We start from the raw sequence: 17776 nt of genomic DNA on the forward strand, positions 1-17776 counted from the left end.
ATTGGTCTCCTGAACACAGCAGACTGATGGGTCTTGACTCTTTATCCAGTTTTACAGTCTGTGTCTTTTAATTGTACCATTTAGTCCATTTACATTTAAGGTTAATATTGTTCTGTGTGATCTTGATCCTGCCATTATGATATTAACTGGTTACTTTGCTTGTTAGTTGATGCAGTTTCTTCCCAGCCTCGATGGTCTTTACATTTTGGCATGTTTTTGCAATGGCTGGTACCAGTTGTTCCTTGCCATGTTTAGTGCTTCCTTCAGGGTCTCTTGTAAGGCAGGCGTGGTGGTGACAAAATCTCTAAGCATTTGTTTATCTGTAAAGGATTTTATTTCTCCCTCACTTATGAAACTTAGTTTGGTTGGATATGAAATTCTGGGTTGAAAATTCTTTTCTTGAAAAATCTTGAATATTGGTCCCCACTGTCTTCTGGCTTGTGGAGTTTCTGCTGAGAGATCTGCTGTTAGTCTGATGGGCTTTCCTTTGTGGATAACCTGACCTTTCTCTCTGGCTGCCCTTAACATTTTTTCCTTCATTTAACTTTGGTGAATCTGACAATTATGTGTCTTGGAGTTTCTCTTCTCGAGGAGTATCTTTGTGGCGCTCTCTGTATTTCCTGAATTTGAATGTTGGTCTGTCCCACTAGGTTGGGGAAGCTCTCCTGGATGATATCCTGAAGAGTGTTTTCCAACTTGGTTCCATTTTGCCCTTCACTTTCAGGCATCCCATCAGACGTAGATTTGGTCTTTTTACATAATCCCATACTTCTTGCAGGCTTTGTCCATTTCTTTTTCTTCTTTTTTCTTTAGATTTCTCTTCTCACTTCATTTCATTCATTTGATCCTCAATCGCTGATATTCTTTCTTCTAGTTGATCAAGTCAGTTACTGAAGCTTGTGCATTTGTCATGTATTTCTCGTGTCATGGTTTTCATCTCTGTCTGTTCGTTTATGGCCTTCTCTGCATTAATTATTCTGGTTATCAATTCTTCCACTCTTTTTTCATGATTTTTAGTTTCTTTGTGCTGGGTACGTAATTCCTCTTTTAGTTCTGAGAAGTTTGATGGACTGAAAGCTTCTTCTCTCATCTCGTCAAAGTCATTCTCCATCCAGCTTTGATCTGTTGCTGGCGATGAGCTGCGTTCCTTTGGAGGGGCAGATACGCTCTTATTTTTTGAATTTCCAGCTTTTCTGCCCTGCTTTTTCCCCATCTTTGCGATTTTATCTGCCTCCGGTCTTTGATGATGGTGACGTACGGATGGGGTTTTGGTGTGGGTGTTCTTCCTGTTTGTTAGTTTTCCTTCTAACAGTCAGGATCCTCAGCTGTAGGTCTGTTGGAGATTGCTTGAGGTCCACTCCAGACCCTGTTTGCCTGTGTGTCAGCAGCAGAGACTGCAGAAGATAGAATGCTGCAGAAGACAGAATACTACTGAACAGCAAGTGTACCTGTCTGATTCTTGCTTTGGAAGCTTCCTCTCAGGGGTGTACTCCACTGTGTGAGGTGTGGGGTGTCGGTCTGCCCCTAGTGGAAGATGTCTCCCAGTTAGGCTACTCAGGGGTCAGGGACCCACTTGAGCAGGCAGTCTGTCCGTTCTCAGATCTCAACCTCCGTGTTGGGAGATCCACAACCCTCTTCAAAGCTGTCAGACAGAGTTGCTTGCACCTGCAGAGGTTTCTGCTGCTTTGTTGTTGTTGTTGTTGTTGTTGAGCTGTGCCCTTTCCCAGAGGAGGAGTCTACAGAGACTGACAGGCCTCCTTGAGCTGCTGTGAGCTCCACCCAGTTCGATCTTTCCAGGGCTTTGTTTAGCTTCTTAAGCCTCAGCAATGACGGGCGCCCCTCCTCCAGCCTCGCTGCTGCCTTGCGGTTAGATCGTAGACTGCTGTGCTAGCAATGAGGAAGGCTCTGTGTGTGTGGGACCCTCCCAGCCAGGTGTGGGATATAATCTCCTGATGTGTCCGTTTGCTTAAAGTGCAGTATTGGGGTGGGAGTTCCCTGATTTTCGGTGTTGTGTGTCTCTGTTTCCCTGGCTAGGAAAAGGGATTCCCTTCCCCCTTGCGCTTTCCAGGTGAGGCGATGCCTCGCCATGCTTCAGCTCTTGCTGGTTGGGCTGCAAAAGCTGACCAGCACTGATTGTCTGGCACTCCTCAGTGAGATGAACCCAGTACCTCAGTTGATAATGCAGAAATCACCTGTCTTCTCTGTCGCCCGCGCTGGGAGCTGGAGACTGGAGCTCTTCCTGTTCGGCCATCTTACTCCACCCCCTCTATTCAACTATTTATTGCCCTTCCTTCCTTCCTGCCTTCCTTCCTTCCTTCCTTCCTTCCTTCTCTCCTTCCTTTCTTTCTCATGGTTAAATTTGCAATAATTTTCTTTGTTGAAGAACTCCTCTAATATATCCATTGCTATGAATCAGCTGCCGTTTAACTCTCCAGCATTTTTGTTTTAAAACCATATTATCATTTTTAATTTTGAAAGATATAGTCATTTGGTATACAATTCTAGTTTATGCTGCCCAGGGTACCTAGAATAATGCTTGTGCCATACAAACTACTCTACATGTTTGATGAATTAACAGTTTATTTTTAAAAATATAATTACTAAATTGACTTGTGTCTGACATGTAACTTAGCTGATAGGGTAATGGAGTGTTTTCTTATTAGAAAAAAGTGAAATTTAGCTGAACATACTAAAGCCATAAATTCTACTCCTCTACTTCTTTATGCTTGTGAAAATAATCCATATAAACTCTTGTATATATTGACTACAAGAGTCAAAAGGTCTATAATTTCAAAGCTTTATTAAGGCAAATAAATACATAAAAGCATGCTTTTGTACATGAAGCTTTCTGTTAAGGCTGCCTACAATACGACAACACTACATGTTTAAATATTACAATACTATGTTTTTAAATACTACAATACTATGTGTTTAATTTGTGACAGGCTTACATTTGATTATAGTTGATCATGAATGGCCCTCAGCAAATAGGGGCAGAGGCATATACAAAAATTAGTTTCTTATCATATGTGCACATCTTAGTTGGAACAAAAAAGGACTGAACACTGTGTTTATATAAACATTGCTAAATACAGAATGCACTGAAGACAAACACTAAGCTCCTGTTGCAAATCTAACTGTATATTAAAGAGACTATCTAAAATTGGTGATATCTAGGTATTTGTCTCAAACGTGTCAGCCATATGATTTTAGTACCTTTCCTATCCACAATTACAGCTGTTGGTATTTAGCAAACAAACAAACAACTTAAAATTGGTTCTTTTTAAACTAACTGTTCTAATAGGCTTTGTTTTACATCTTTTATAATGGGAAGAAGAATAAATAAATAGTTCTCTTAGAAGCTAATTTTTATTAGTATTTGTAGTCTAAGTACAGTCTAAGTAAATATGCTCATTTATAGGCACTTAATGAGTGCCTATAATGAGTGCCTATAAATGAGCATATGTAATTTATTTTTTTAAATTATTGAACATTTATAATGCTATAGGTAGACATAATTATGGGAAATTATTTAACATAAGCTTACATAATTAACTGCTGCCAATTTAGATGCTAATCTGCTGTGAAAGACGTCAAAATATATTTTATATGTCATTCTAATGTTTGATTACTGCTACAATAAGGAAATTCTCATCCAACCTAAAGTGTATGTGATGTTGCTTAAAATCCTTTCATTTGGTGTGAAAAATATTTAAAGTTAATAAGATTATATCAACCAACACATTTATTTTTACCTACAATTTTAGATGTTTTACCTGATGAATGAGGTGTTTTTTTCCAGAATCATGCACATCACTTGAGTTAGGAATAGGAATAGTGCTTAAATTATTTCTCCTAGTCATGAACTCCTTAATACACCATTTAAAAAAAAATCTCAATGGAGCTACAAAAGATTTGGTCAGCTTTTATATATTGCGTTTTTTGAGTGACAGAAGATCTGAATTTTTCTTCTTCATCAAGCAGCTATGTAGTACCAACATGTAGAAGTTTAACTTTTCAGAATTATGTAATTACAGAATGAGAAAGTATAAGTGAATAGATACTAGAAAAGACAAAATAAAGCAGTAAGGAAGAGTATCATTAAACATAATTTTTTGATTTTCTGCATGTTCAATGTTTATTTTCTAATTAGGGTTAGAAAATTATGTTAGGCCTTCTCAACTCTTCATGAATTGACATCTTGTTTTCCTAATCAGTGATGTTTATATTTAATGATACCAACTGTCATTTTTTTGTGTACCAACTATATGACAGGAATATTTTATGTATTTCTTACTAAAAATAAGAAAATACAAACAATATTTTATTTCCAATTTAAGAAGTAAACTCAGCCTCAGAGAAATTGGACTATATCTCTAATCATTCAAGTAGGTAGCTATGAAAGCATGTTTCTTTGACTCTAAAACATTGAAATTTTGGCTACATTGCTTTTTTCTATTGCATTGTATTATATCTTTGAGTATAAACTCTGTCAATTTGAATGAATTAATATGGCCATGGTAATGTTACTGTAGAAGATCAGATAAAAATTAGACTCAAAAATATTCTCTACATTGGAACTTGTAATTTCATAGCAATTATAAGAGAATCGACTTATTCTTTGAGACTGTTTCAATCTTTCTGAAAATAATGTAGCCATCTTGCATTTTGTGCAGAATTTAAATAATAAAAAATTTGCTTCTATTTATAGGATGTTTAAGTAATGCTGATGCAAATGAAAATACAGTAGATTCTCTTTTCATTCAGTCTGGCAAAATTTTAGTAGAAAAAATAAAAATGATTTAAAAAGCCATTAGATAGCAACATATCTAAAAAAGATTTATATTTTATACTTATAGATGAATTATTTTATCATTTAAAGATTATGCTCTTTAGTTTCGATTAACTTATTTTTAGGTATCTGGTTTGGTTACAAAAGGTGAGGACACATTATCTGTCTTTATTATGGGTCATTCTGTGAGATAAATAAGTATATTTTACTGAAATAATCAATTATCAACATTTTCAGTCTAATTAATTGTATCTTATCATTTACCACTGTAAATAATAATATGAAGGATGAAAGAATAAGAATGTGCAATTGAGTATTGCCTTATTGTCAGGGTGGAGCTGTGGGGTGGGTTTTAAGTTGAGTTCAGTGGCTGTTTGACCTCCTGGATCAAGAGATCTAGGCCCTCTGCTTCTTTGAAATGTGCAGAGGTATTAGTCTTCCTAATTGGACAAGGTCATTAGGGTGGGATCTGAGGCTAGGCACAGAGACTAGCAATCTGGGCACTCAAGGTAGGTTGCACTTCCCATCAGGCTTTTGAAGGTCACCACTCAGTTTTGCTGTGGACTATGAGGTTGGCTGATGTCTCTGACTCTGGGCTAAAGATGGCAGAAACACAGAGCCACAGAGCTACCCCCAAGATCTGCATGCTTGTCACTATAGCCTCTGCCTTCTTCTGTTTGTACATGGCTAGGAGGGGTGTTCTATCTATGCCATTTCCTCCAGTGTTCTCCGTGTGAGATAAAACTAGAGTGGGACTCCTGGCAAGAGTCTCAGAATGCTAGGGAAGCTGGATGACTTTCTCAGTTCTTCTTTCCTCATGCAGAAACTATGGGCCCAGGAAAATCCCCTCTATCTGACATTGTGCTGGCTTGGTGAGGACAGAGGCACAGTTGTAGTGAAACCATTCTTACCTTACTAATTCAGATTTCATTCAGTTCTGTGTACCATACGAGTATCTCGGGCTTGTTTCCAAATGTTGGGATTTTCAAAAGCGTGCTCTAATCTGTTGCCTGTTGCTAGTTGAACTTTCTGTAGAGGGGAGTGGACGCTGAGACTTCCTATTCTGCCCCCTTTCTGACATCACTTGGTTGCTTGCAATTATTTAAAGGCCACCTGCATTCCCTTACCACAAGGGCTTCTTCAGCATGGTCATTTACTTCATCAAAGTCACAAAGAGAGTCTTTCTCACTCTAGTCTGCCAAGATAAAGTCTTATATAATGTCATGTAATTATAAGAAAGACATCACACAACCTTTGCCATATAAAGTTACCTATTGAGGCTGGGCTTGATATCTCACGCCTGTAATTCCAATACTTTAGTAGGCCAGGCAGATGGATCACCTGAGGTCAGGAGTTCGAGACCAGCCTGGGCCAATATGGCAAAACACTATCTCTACTAAAATACAAAAATGTTTAGTGGTGGCGGGAGCCTGTGATATCAGCTACTTGGACGGCTGAGGCAGGTGAATTACTTGAACCCAGGACGGGGAGGTTGAAGTGAGCCGAGATTGAGACACTGCACTCCACTCCAGCCTGGGTGACAGAGTGAGACTCCGTCTCAAAAACCAAAGAAACAAATGAACAAAAAGTTATCTATTGAAAACAATCATGAGAGTGAAATTATTTGATATATAGCATAATCTATTACAAGAATGACATCCCATCAACTGCGTCTTATTCTATTAGTTCAAGTCACAGGTCCTGTCTGTAGGCAAGAGAAAAAGTTTAATATTTTAATAGCTATAATTTTGGATGTGCAAGTATGCAACCTGAGCTTCCTACAGTTTAACTTAGCTTAGTTCTAGTTCCCCCAGTATCAACTTATGATTGGAACATGTCTTGCTGACTTAAGGTGAATCAATTCTCAGTTGAATACTTACGCAGGCAAATACTTACCTAGTTCAGGAATCATTATTTTTCCCCTCATTTCTTTCTCCCAAGGGAATTTCAGTTTTCAAGCATAAGTTCACTTATTAAAGCAACATTTGGTAATGTAGGAGGTGGATTTTCCTGAGTGTATTGTGCTGGCCACTTCTCAGATGTAAATTGTCTTGTGCATGACAAGGGTATTGGGTATTGGTCTCTGCTGCACCTGATGCTGCTGTACAGATCCTACTATGATGTTAGGTTCATATGGTTTAAGTTACATCCCATGAAAATATCCTCTTTTTTCAAACCTGCGAGTTTTTCCTCTCTTCTAACCCTTGCAGCCACTCACATATTCTTCTTGCTCTCAAGGCAGAACCCAGAGACTCTCACAAGGTAGGCAAGACTCTTTAAATTGCTGTTAGGACCATTAAGCTAAACAACTGTCCTTCATCAATTACTACTCTATTACTCTGGTACCTAAAGATACTGATTAACTGGAAATGTTTCTTATAACCAGCTGTGAAAAGAAATGCCATTTGAAAGAGAGAACATATCACTTCAGATAGCAAAACTAGGGCAAATGTGTGGTACCTCATCTACCTTCAAGTCTCTATGCTTCTACTGCACAGCTCGTTTTCTGATAGTTTATCACGCCATGCCTTTTGGGATACAGAGCTTTAATTCTAGCTTTCTCTCTACCTGGGAAGCTCTCCTATAAGACAGTTTCCCATTTATTAGTAAAACCTCAGCTCAAATGTCATGTCATCCAAAAGCCTTCCCTAAACACCTCCTCTCAGAAGTCTCCTGGTCACTATTATTTCACCCTATTTTCTTTTCATTAAATTACGTATTGATGTTTTATTGATTATTTTGCCCTTCTACCCTGCATTGTGAAATTAGGAGCCTTGTTTGGTGTCCCCTTTGGGTCCCAAATGCAGACCAAGGCCCAGCATATAATGAAAAAATAATTGCTTAATGAATAAATGACACAGTAAATAACACAGGTGGTTCTTGTCTCTTATTTACTTGACACAATAACACGTGAAACACAAGCAACTTCTGAAGATACGTTGTTTGGACTGCTATTTAAGCAGTTTACAATATTTGGTAATATTTTATACTTTAATAATATATCAGATATTTTTAGATAACAAATGCAGCTAAATCTACTATACCAAATAGATTATTAAATTTCACTTTGAGTGACCTTATTAACCAGAAAATACAGAATTCAATCAAAATAGACCACTCTATTAAGCTTATATTAAATATAAACAAACTTTTTTATCATTATGAAATCTTTATTGCAAATTTTAAGAACAGTCTTGAACCAGAAATCTTTGTTTCAGTATAGTAGAATATTACTTTTAAGTACTATGGGAAATGATATTTCACTTCAATTTGAGAAAGTTCAGTGAACTAAGGCATCTATAAGGCTTAACAAGGAAAAATTAAGTATAGAAATCTAAAAAAATTAGAAAGATGCTGTATTATAAAAAGATATTACATTAAAAGTAATTTAAATTATAGTTCTATTTGAAAAAGAGGTAACTGAACAAAAAGCTGCTATAGAAGGAAAGAGGAATAGACATTCTGAAAATGAAACAAGGAGAAAAAAAGAAACAGAATATAAAAAGTTACATATAATTTAAGAGAGCACATTGAAGTAGAAAATCATATATAGAATGAGTTTATTGTTTATTAATGGCTTTTAAGATTATAATAAAAAGCATTTACAAAGATATCATACCCGGGGGAAATCTAACAGAGCAATGGTCCAGAAAAGAAGAATATTAATTATGATGTTAAAATAGAACAGTATTATCATGTTATTTGTCAATTTCTCATAAAATTATAACTGAGAAAGACAGACCTGAAAATTTTGACAAAAAAGCAGATAAATGAATAGAAATTAATCAGGGCATGGTGGCTTATGCCTATAATTGCAGCAGTTTGGGAGGCTGAGACAAGAGGATCACTTGAGGCCAGGCATTCAAGATCAGTATGGGCAACATAGTGAGATCCCCATCTCTACCAAATATAAAAAATATAAAAAAATACTGAGTGTGGTGGAATGCATCTGTAGCCCTAGCTACTTGAGAGGCTGAGGTGGGAGAATTGTTTGATCCCGGGAGTTTGCAGTTACAGTGAGCTATGATTCTGCCTCTACATGCCAGCCTGGGTGACAGAGCGTAATCCTGTTTCAAAAGAGAAAACTAAAAAGTAATTGGAACAACTTATCATATGCAAATTAGAGGGACTTATTGGCCCTGTTTTCTGATATTCAAAGGATTAGTTTGTACTTTTACCATTTTTGAAAAGTCCTCAAGACGTTAGGCTGTATTGGCCTGTGTATGAAAATGTATTCAGTATTGAAAGTCACCTGAACGTTTATAAACAGCCACAGTGAATCTATTTAGAAAGAAAAGTCTAATAGGGAGTGAGAGATTTGATGTCATATTGTCATATTTGAACTCTTTAACAGTTTGTAAAGAGCTATTCAAATGACCTTCATAAATGATAGTAAATAAGATGGCACTGAAAAAACTGGTGGAATTGTAAATATTGTAAAAGGCTTTATTTTATTTATTTTTTTATTTTATTATTATTATACTTTATGTTCTAGGGTACATGTGCATAACGTGCAGGTTTGTTACATATGTATACTTGTGCCATGTTGCTGTGCTGCACCCATCAACTCGTCAGCACCCATCAACTCGTCGTTTACATCAGGTATAACTCCCAATGCAATTCCTCCCCCCTCCCCCCTCCCCATGATAGGCCCTGGTGTGTGATGTTCCCCTTCCCGAGTCCAAGTGATCTCATTGTTCAGTTCCCACCTATGAGTGAGAACATGCAGTGTTTGGTTTTCTGTTCTTGTGATAGTTTGCTAAGAATGATGGTTTCCAGCTGCATCCATGTCCCTACAAAGGACACGAACTCATCCTTTTTTATGGCTGCATAGTATTCCATGGTGTATATGTGCCACATTTTCTTAATCCAGTCTGTCACTGATGGACATTTGGGTTGATTCCAAGTCTTTGCTATTGAGAATAGTGCCGCAATAAACATACGTGTGCATGTGTCTTTATAGCAGCATGATTTATAATCCTTTGGGTATATACCCAGTAATGGGATGGCTGGGTCATATGGTACATCTAGTTCTAGATCCTTGAGGAATCGCCATACTGTTTTCCATAATGGTTGAACTAGTTTACAATCCCACCAACAGTGTAAAAGTGTTCCTATTTCTCCACATCCTCTCCAGCACCTGTTGTTTCCTGACTTTTGAATGATCGCTATTCTAACTGGTGTGAGATGGTATCTCATTGTGGTTTTGATTTGCATTTCTCTGATGGCCAGTGATGATGAGCATTTTTTCATGTGTCTGTTGGCTGTATGAATGTCTTCTTTTGAGAAATGTCTGTTCATATCCTTTGCCCACTTTTTGATGGGGTTGTTTGTTTTTTTCTTGTAAATTTGTTTGAGTTCTTTGTAGGTTCTGGATATTAGCCCTTTGTCAGATGAGTAGATTGCAAAAATTTTCTCCCATTCTCTAGGTTGCCTATTCACTCTGACGGTAGTTTCTTTTGCTGTGCAGAAGCTCTTTAGTTTAATGAGATCCCATTTGTCAATTTTGGCTTTTGCTGCCGTTGCTTTTGGTGTTTTAGACATGAAGTCTTTGCTGTCAACTTAATTTCTCATATTTTGACATGGTCCAAGTGGTGAAAAATCTAAAATCTTCAGAGAGATTTCTGAATCTTCAGTTTAACTTTAACTAAACTGAAGAAGATCCAACATGTCCTTGTATTTTAAGTCTCATCTCCACTGGAAGGTGAAAGAGAGTTGTTAAAAGGGAGATGAATAAAAAGATTATATATATATAACATTTGAGTAAAGAGGGTGATGGGTTGTTAGGTGCCACATGAGAAGCAGTTACGGCTTTTACTGCTTAGTTCTCTGGCTGGATTTTCACCTATATATACATACATTTTTTTTTTCTGAAATAGAAAAATATTGCACAAGAATTGAAAAGATAGATGTAAAAATCTCTGAAACACTACCTTCCAGGAAAGATTGAAATGTACATCTACCAATGTTATAACAAAACAAGCTCTGAAGGGAAATAGATGAATCATGAAATTATCAAGCTAGTAAATAACTTCTGCCAAATGGAAGCAACATTTACTTGTCTTGTGTATGAAAAGTTAACATAACTACTGGTACATGTAATTGCTTTTCTTTGCATAATGTGATGAACTGCACATGTCTTTACTTATGCTGTCATGGAAAGGTAAATAACAAAGAATTCCCTGTAGCAGTGGGTCCATGTCATGCCCTAGTTTAGTGACTTCACACAATTTTGAAACAAATCATCAATAATGTATGAATACTGGTTATAACTAATTCAGTTAGTTTCTAATAAACATTAGCTACCATTTTATTTATGTGTTTATTTATTTTATTTTATTTTATTTATTTTTTATTTGGGAGAGACAGGGTTTCACTTTTGTTGCCCGTGCTGGAGTGCAGTGGTGCAATCTTGGCTCACTGTAACCTCCATTTCCCGGATTCAAGCAATTCTCCTGCCTCAGCCTCCTGAGTAGTTGGGACTGCAGGCTACAACACCACTCCTGGCTAATTTTTTGTATTTTAGCAGAGACGGGGTTTCACTCTGTTGCCCAGGCTGGCCTCGACCTCGTGAGCTCAGGTAATCCACTCATCTTGGCCTCCCAAAGTGCTAGGATTATAGGCGTGAGCCACTGTGCCCAGACAACATTAGCTCCAATTCTAAATAAAAATGTAATATATTATTTTTATGCCTTCCTGGACCCTAAATAATGTATTTCAACACATTTTTAATTCAAGAGTAAGAATGTAGAAGAAAAGTCAAATACTGGCTGGGTTGTTTTAGAATTTGTGATAGTTAATTTTGTGTGTCAATTTGACTGGGCTATTGTGCCTAGTTGTTTGGTGACACTCTTAGTCTCGAATTTGCTGTAAGGGTATATTGTAGATGTGATTAACATTTATAATCAGTTGACTTTAAGTCAAGCAGATTACTCCCACTAATGTGGATAGGCTTTATCCAATTGGTGCAAGGCCTTAAGAGCAAAAATTGAGGCTTTCTAGAGAAGAAATAATCCTGTCTTATGATTTAACAGAAATCCTGTGTGAGTACTCAGCCTGTAGGTCTATTCTGTAGATTTTGGACTCAAGATCAATTGTTACCTTCCAGCCTGCCAGCTGCTCTACAGATTTTTGACTTGCCAGTTCCCATAGTCATGCAAGTCAATTCTTAACAATTTCTCTCTTTCTCTAAAACAGGATACATATTACTACTTTTTCTTTAAAGAAACCTGACTGATACATGGCTCAATGCTTGTGTAGGGACTATGGGATATAGTATCATGTATAAGCAAAATATTATCCTTACTATGTATCAGAGTGACTATTTTTATATCAGTTAAGCAGTGCTATCATACAAAAGCCTCCAGCCCAGAGCAGAAAATACAGCGTTGGACTATTTTTTGCTTCTTCTTGAAAATATTAGGTATGTGCAAAAGTAATTGCGATTTTTGCCATTGAAAGTCATAGCGAAATATGCGAGTATTTTTGCACCAACCTAGTAAAAGCTTTGAAGTTAACATGAAGGTAATGCTGACTATACAAATGTAAGACTCTGTTATTAATAAATCCTAATAAAAGGGCATGCAGGAGTAAAATCTTTGATATCATCACCAATTTGTTCTATATTTTTCTGTAGAAACAAATCATCTGTAGAAATTTTATCATCTCTACCTACAAAAATCATTAGAAACTTATGAGATATTTGGAGTGTAGTTATCTTTTCTACTGAACATTCTTAGTAAATTAATAGGGTTGTTAAAATATATTAATCTCCTCAACATTGTAATATTTACTTAAATTGTCAATACAAGGAAGAATTTCAGGATATTTTGAGAAGTGACTAAGAATTATCAAATAATCAAATGTCTATTTGTAATGAGATAATAGACTACAAGAGTGTTACATATTACGACACACTTGAAACAATATTTACTATAAAAATTCTTAATGGAAACAAAATGCCAACAAAATTTTGATTTCTTGATTAAGGCACAAAAGAGGGCATGAAAATATTTTTCAAAACAGATGGCAATGTGTAGGAAAGTGAGAGAACTCATCCCCGGTTATATTTTCTAATAAACAAATTTGTATAGCACTTCAAAGTTTACAAAACACTTCACACACATTGTTTCTTGTTTTCATTTGTACCTATAATGTGCAAAAACTCAGCCCACAGGATTTTATTTTTTCATAATTATTCCCTCATACAGGAAACAATTGATGAATGGAAGTGGATAAAGCCCAGGAAGTTCAACCCAACAAGATACTTGTCTACACTTTACTCTTCAAGAGAAAACACTGGCATAGATTTAGGAGCAAATGTATTGTCATTTTTCTTAAAAAGATAGCACAAGATATAATTACAGAGAAACATCAAGCATAGAAAATGAGATAATAAGATTGTATGGTTTCCTTATTCCTTTCTGATCTTAGGATTTTTTTTTTCCCCAGGGTAAATGATCTTGTATAATAATTGCACAGAAAGCTGTAAAGATTATTATATTTGATGGCAATAGGGAAATATTAGGGGCACATGGCATACATACTTAATCAACCTTTTATTTCTTCGAAATGGTTCTTAACTGAGCATTCACAAAGAAAATTTCTCAAGCATTTTAAGCTGTATTCTCTACTAAAAGCCATTGTTTTTAACCTTTACTATCTTGAATACTACCTATTTTTATTAAACTAGGCTTCTATCAGATTTGATATCAATACTACTGCTTACCTGTTCATAAAATTTTAATAGACAATGACAATTTTCCAAAAGTTGAAATGTTAGCTACAAGGACAGAGCTTTGTATTGTCAACATTGTCTAATAAACATTTTATTCATTCTGCAATTGTCTTTGTGCCTTCTTTGTGTTCCTGTTCACAATTAACTTTCCAGTCACTGTATTCAAATTTCACGAATCTTTCCACTTGTCAAAATTCAGGTTGCAATGAGTCTTCACTAATTTATTCAGTTTGATGAAAGAAAGCATGCTAAAACTTTTTTATATCAACTTTTACCAATTATTTTCAAATTTAAATTATTTAATAAACTATTATGGAACAAAATTTTAAATTTCATCTTTTTCCAGGGAGGCTACTTTGACTAGGTGATTCAAGGAAGATTATTCCTATTCCATAACTCCCAGAAAACTTGCACTATGCCATTAAGTTATTTGACTAGTCAAGGCCTATTGCCTGCTATCATTCATTTTCAACAATGTTTAGTTTTTTAGGCTCAAAGAAATAGGCTACAGCTATTATTACCCATTTTCTTCCTTTCTAACTCTCAGGTTCACCATAATGCTATGTCTAACATATCCTTCAAACATATCCTTAATGATCAATATAGAAAATATGTGAAAAAGTTTGTATGCATATCCGTCACTGCATTTTCCTGGTATTTATTAGATTTTAAGAGGGATATATAATATCCCTACTCCATCGCTCTATTAGTTTGTTCTCACACTGCTATGAAAAAATACCCAAGACTTTGTAATTTATAAGGAAAAGAGCTTTAATTGACTCACAGTTCTGCATGGCTGGGGAGGCCTCATAAAAATTACTATCATGGTGGAAGGTACCTCTTCACAGGGCAACTGGAGAGAGAATGAGTGTCAGCAGGGGAAATGCCAGATTCTTATAAAACCATCAGATCTGGTGAGAACTCACTATCATGAGAGCATCATGGGGGAAACGACCCCCATGATTCAATTACCTCCCACCAAGTCCCTCTCACAACACATGGGGACAATGGGAGATACAATTCAAGATGAGATTTGACTGGAGACACAGCCAAACCATATTATTCTGCCCCGGCCCCTCCCAAAGATCATGTTCTCATGTTTCAAAACCAATACTGCCTTCGCAACAGTCCCCCAAAGATTTATCTCATCCCAGCATTAACTTAAGTCCAAGTCTAAATTCTTACCTGAAACAAGGCAAATTCTTTCTGCCTATGAGCCTGTAAAATAAAAAATGAGTCATTTACTTCCTAGATACAATCGGGGTATAGGCATTGGGTAAATGTACTGGTTCAAACTTGGATAAATTGGTCAAAACAAAGGGGACAGAGGCTCAATGCATGTCTGCAATCTAAGAAGATAGTCATTAAACCCTAAAGTTCCAAAATAATCACCTTTGGCTCCACATCTCACATGCTAGTCATGCTGATGCAAGAGGTGGGCTCCCATGGCCTTGTGCACTCTGCACCTGTGGCTTTTCAGAGCACAGTTTCCCCTCATGGCTGTTTTCATGGGCTAGTGTTGGGTGTCTGTGGCTTTTCCAGGCACACTGTGCAAGTTGTCCATGGATCTGCCATTCTGGGGTCTGGAGGACAGTGGCTCTCTTCTCATGGCTTCTCTAGGCAATGTCCTAGTGGAGATTTTGTGTGTGGGGGTCCAACCTTCTGCACTACCCCACCAAGAGAGCCTCTGTGCAGAAGGCTGGACCACCCACACAAAGTCTCCTTCTGCACTACCCTACTAGAGGTTCTCCATGAGGGCTCCTCCCCTGCAACAGACTTCTGCCTAGACATCCAGGCAACTCCATACATCCTCTGAAATCTAGGCAGAGGTTCTCATACCTCAGTTCTTATCTTCTGAACACATGCAGGACCAACACTATATGGACACTGCTAATGCTGAGGGCTTGCACCCTCTAAAACAATGGCCCGAGTTGTACTTTGGCCCCTTTTATCTATGGATGGATCAGCTGAGATGCAGGGCACCAAGTTTTGAACCTGCACAAAACTGGGGGGCCCTAGATCCAGACCAGGAAACCATTCTTCCTTCCTAGGTCTCTGGGCCTGTGATGGGAGGGGCTGCCATGAAGGGCTCTGAGATGCTCTAGAGATGTTTTCCCCATTGTCTTGGCAATTAACATTTGGCTCCTAGTTACTTATGGAAATTTCTGCAGCTGTCTTGAATTTTTCCCCAGAAAATGGATTTTTCTTTTCTATTACATCATGAGGCTGCAAATTTTTCAAACATTTATACTCTGCTCCCTCTTGAGTGCTTTAGCACTTAGGAATTTCTCCCACCAGATACCCTAAATCATTTCTCTCAAGTTCAAAGTACAACAGATTTCTAAGGCGGGGACAAAATGCCACCAGTCTCTTTGCTAAAGCATAGCAGGGGTCAACTTTACTCCAGTTTCGAAGAAGTTCTTCATCTCCATTTGAGACTATCTTAGCCTGGACTTCATTGTCCGTATCACTATCAGCATATTGGTCAAAACCATTCAAGAAGTCTCTAGGTAGTTTCAACCCTCCCCACATATTTCTGCCTTCTACTGAGCCATTCAAACTGTTCCAACCTTTGCCTGTTACCCAGTTCCAAAGTTGCTTCCACATTTTTGGGTATGTTTATGGTGACACAGACAGGAAGCAGTGATATACTGGGTAGAAGAGGGTGGCCACCAGCAGGAGTCACACCCTCAAGCCTGGGACCATGGCCTAAAGTGAGAACATGCATTCCTGTGTTATCACCTGAATGTTGCTTTTCCAAAACCACTCTGGCCTACCCTGCCCCACCATCCTGTACCCATAAAACTCCAGACTCCACTGGCAAAGAAGGAAGGAAGAGAAGAAGCAGCTGGGTGTCAGAGAGAAGGAGCTTGACTTCAGAGGGACAGCTTGATGGTGGGACTTTGGATAAGAGTTTGACTGGGAATGGCCAAACTCCAGGAAAAGACCACCTTTTCATTTCATCCCCTTTCCAGCTCCCCTTCCTGCTGTGAGCCATTTCCGTTGTTAAATAAAATCCTTCACATTTACCACCTTTCAATTCATTCACACAGCCTGATTCTTCCTGGATGTCAGACAAGAGCTCAGGTACCAAGGGGGTGTGCAAAAGGCTATCACCCTCATACTCCACTGAGTTTTAAACACTTAAGCCATCCATGGATGGCAAAGCTAAATGGACACACTGTATCACATGTGCTCTGGGGCTCTGGGGGTTGCAGGCATCCCCTTAGATGCTGTCACAGGGCTGCACAGCGATCTACTCCTGCTGGCATCCAGAATCACTTGTTCTGGCCACTGCACCTACTCACATGCATGTTTCCCCTCCTGTGAAGGGTTGAGAGCCATGGGCTGAGTAAATGAGGCAATGCCTTTACATGTCCCATGTAGGGATCAAGAGAGGTATCCCATTTCAATAGCAATGCCCTACATTCTGTGATACTACTTACTGTATTAGTCTGTTCTCACACTGCTATGAAGAAATACCCGAGACTGGGTAATTTATAAAGAAAAGAGGTTTAATTCACTCACAGTTCTGCATGGCTGGGGAGGCCTCATCAAACTTAAAATTATGGCAGAAGGCACCTCTTCACAGGGTGACAGGAGAGAGAACGAGTTCCAGCAGGGAAATGCCAGATGTTTATAAAGCCACCAAATCTGATGAGGACTCACTCACTATTATGAGATCAGCATGAGGGAAACTGCACCCATAATTCAATTACTTCCCAATAGGTCCCTCCCATGACACATGGTGATTATGGGAACTACAATTCAAGATGAGATTTGGGTGGGGACACAGCCAAACCATATCAATCTCTATGACCAGAAAAGGTTCATTTTTCCACACAGCAAAAAAAAAAAAAAAAAAAAAAAAGAGAGAGAGAGTTTATTAGCATTAAAGTAACACAATTCACCAAACTAGTTAATATCTTTGCGAATTATTTATTGGAAATACAATGTCAAAAACTTAAGAGTGCATGTATGGGTTGTATAGTAATGTCTGTCTCTTGAATTTCTACTTAGAGAAGACAGATATTCAGACATCCCCATAGTTTTTTAAATTCTTATAATTAGGGAGTTGGGTGTGGTTGCACACTCTTGTGGTGCCAGATATTCAGAAGACTGAGGCAGGAAGATTATTTGAGCCCAGGAATTCTAGGCTACAGTGTGCTAATATCACACCTGTGAATTGCCCTTGTCCTCCAGCTTGGGCAACATAACAAGACCTGTCTCAAAAGATTAAAAAACAA

Source organism: Chlorocebus sabaeus, chromosome 7, assembly GCF_047675955.1.
Source record: "Chlorocebus sabaeus isolate Y175 chromosome 7, mChlSab1.0.hap1, whole genome shotgun sequence".
NCBI lineage: Eukaryota > Metazoa > Chordata > Mammalia > Primates > Cercopithecidae > Chlorocebus > Chlorocebus sabaeus.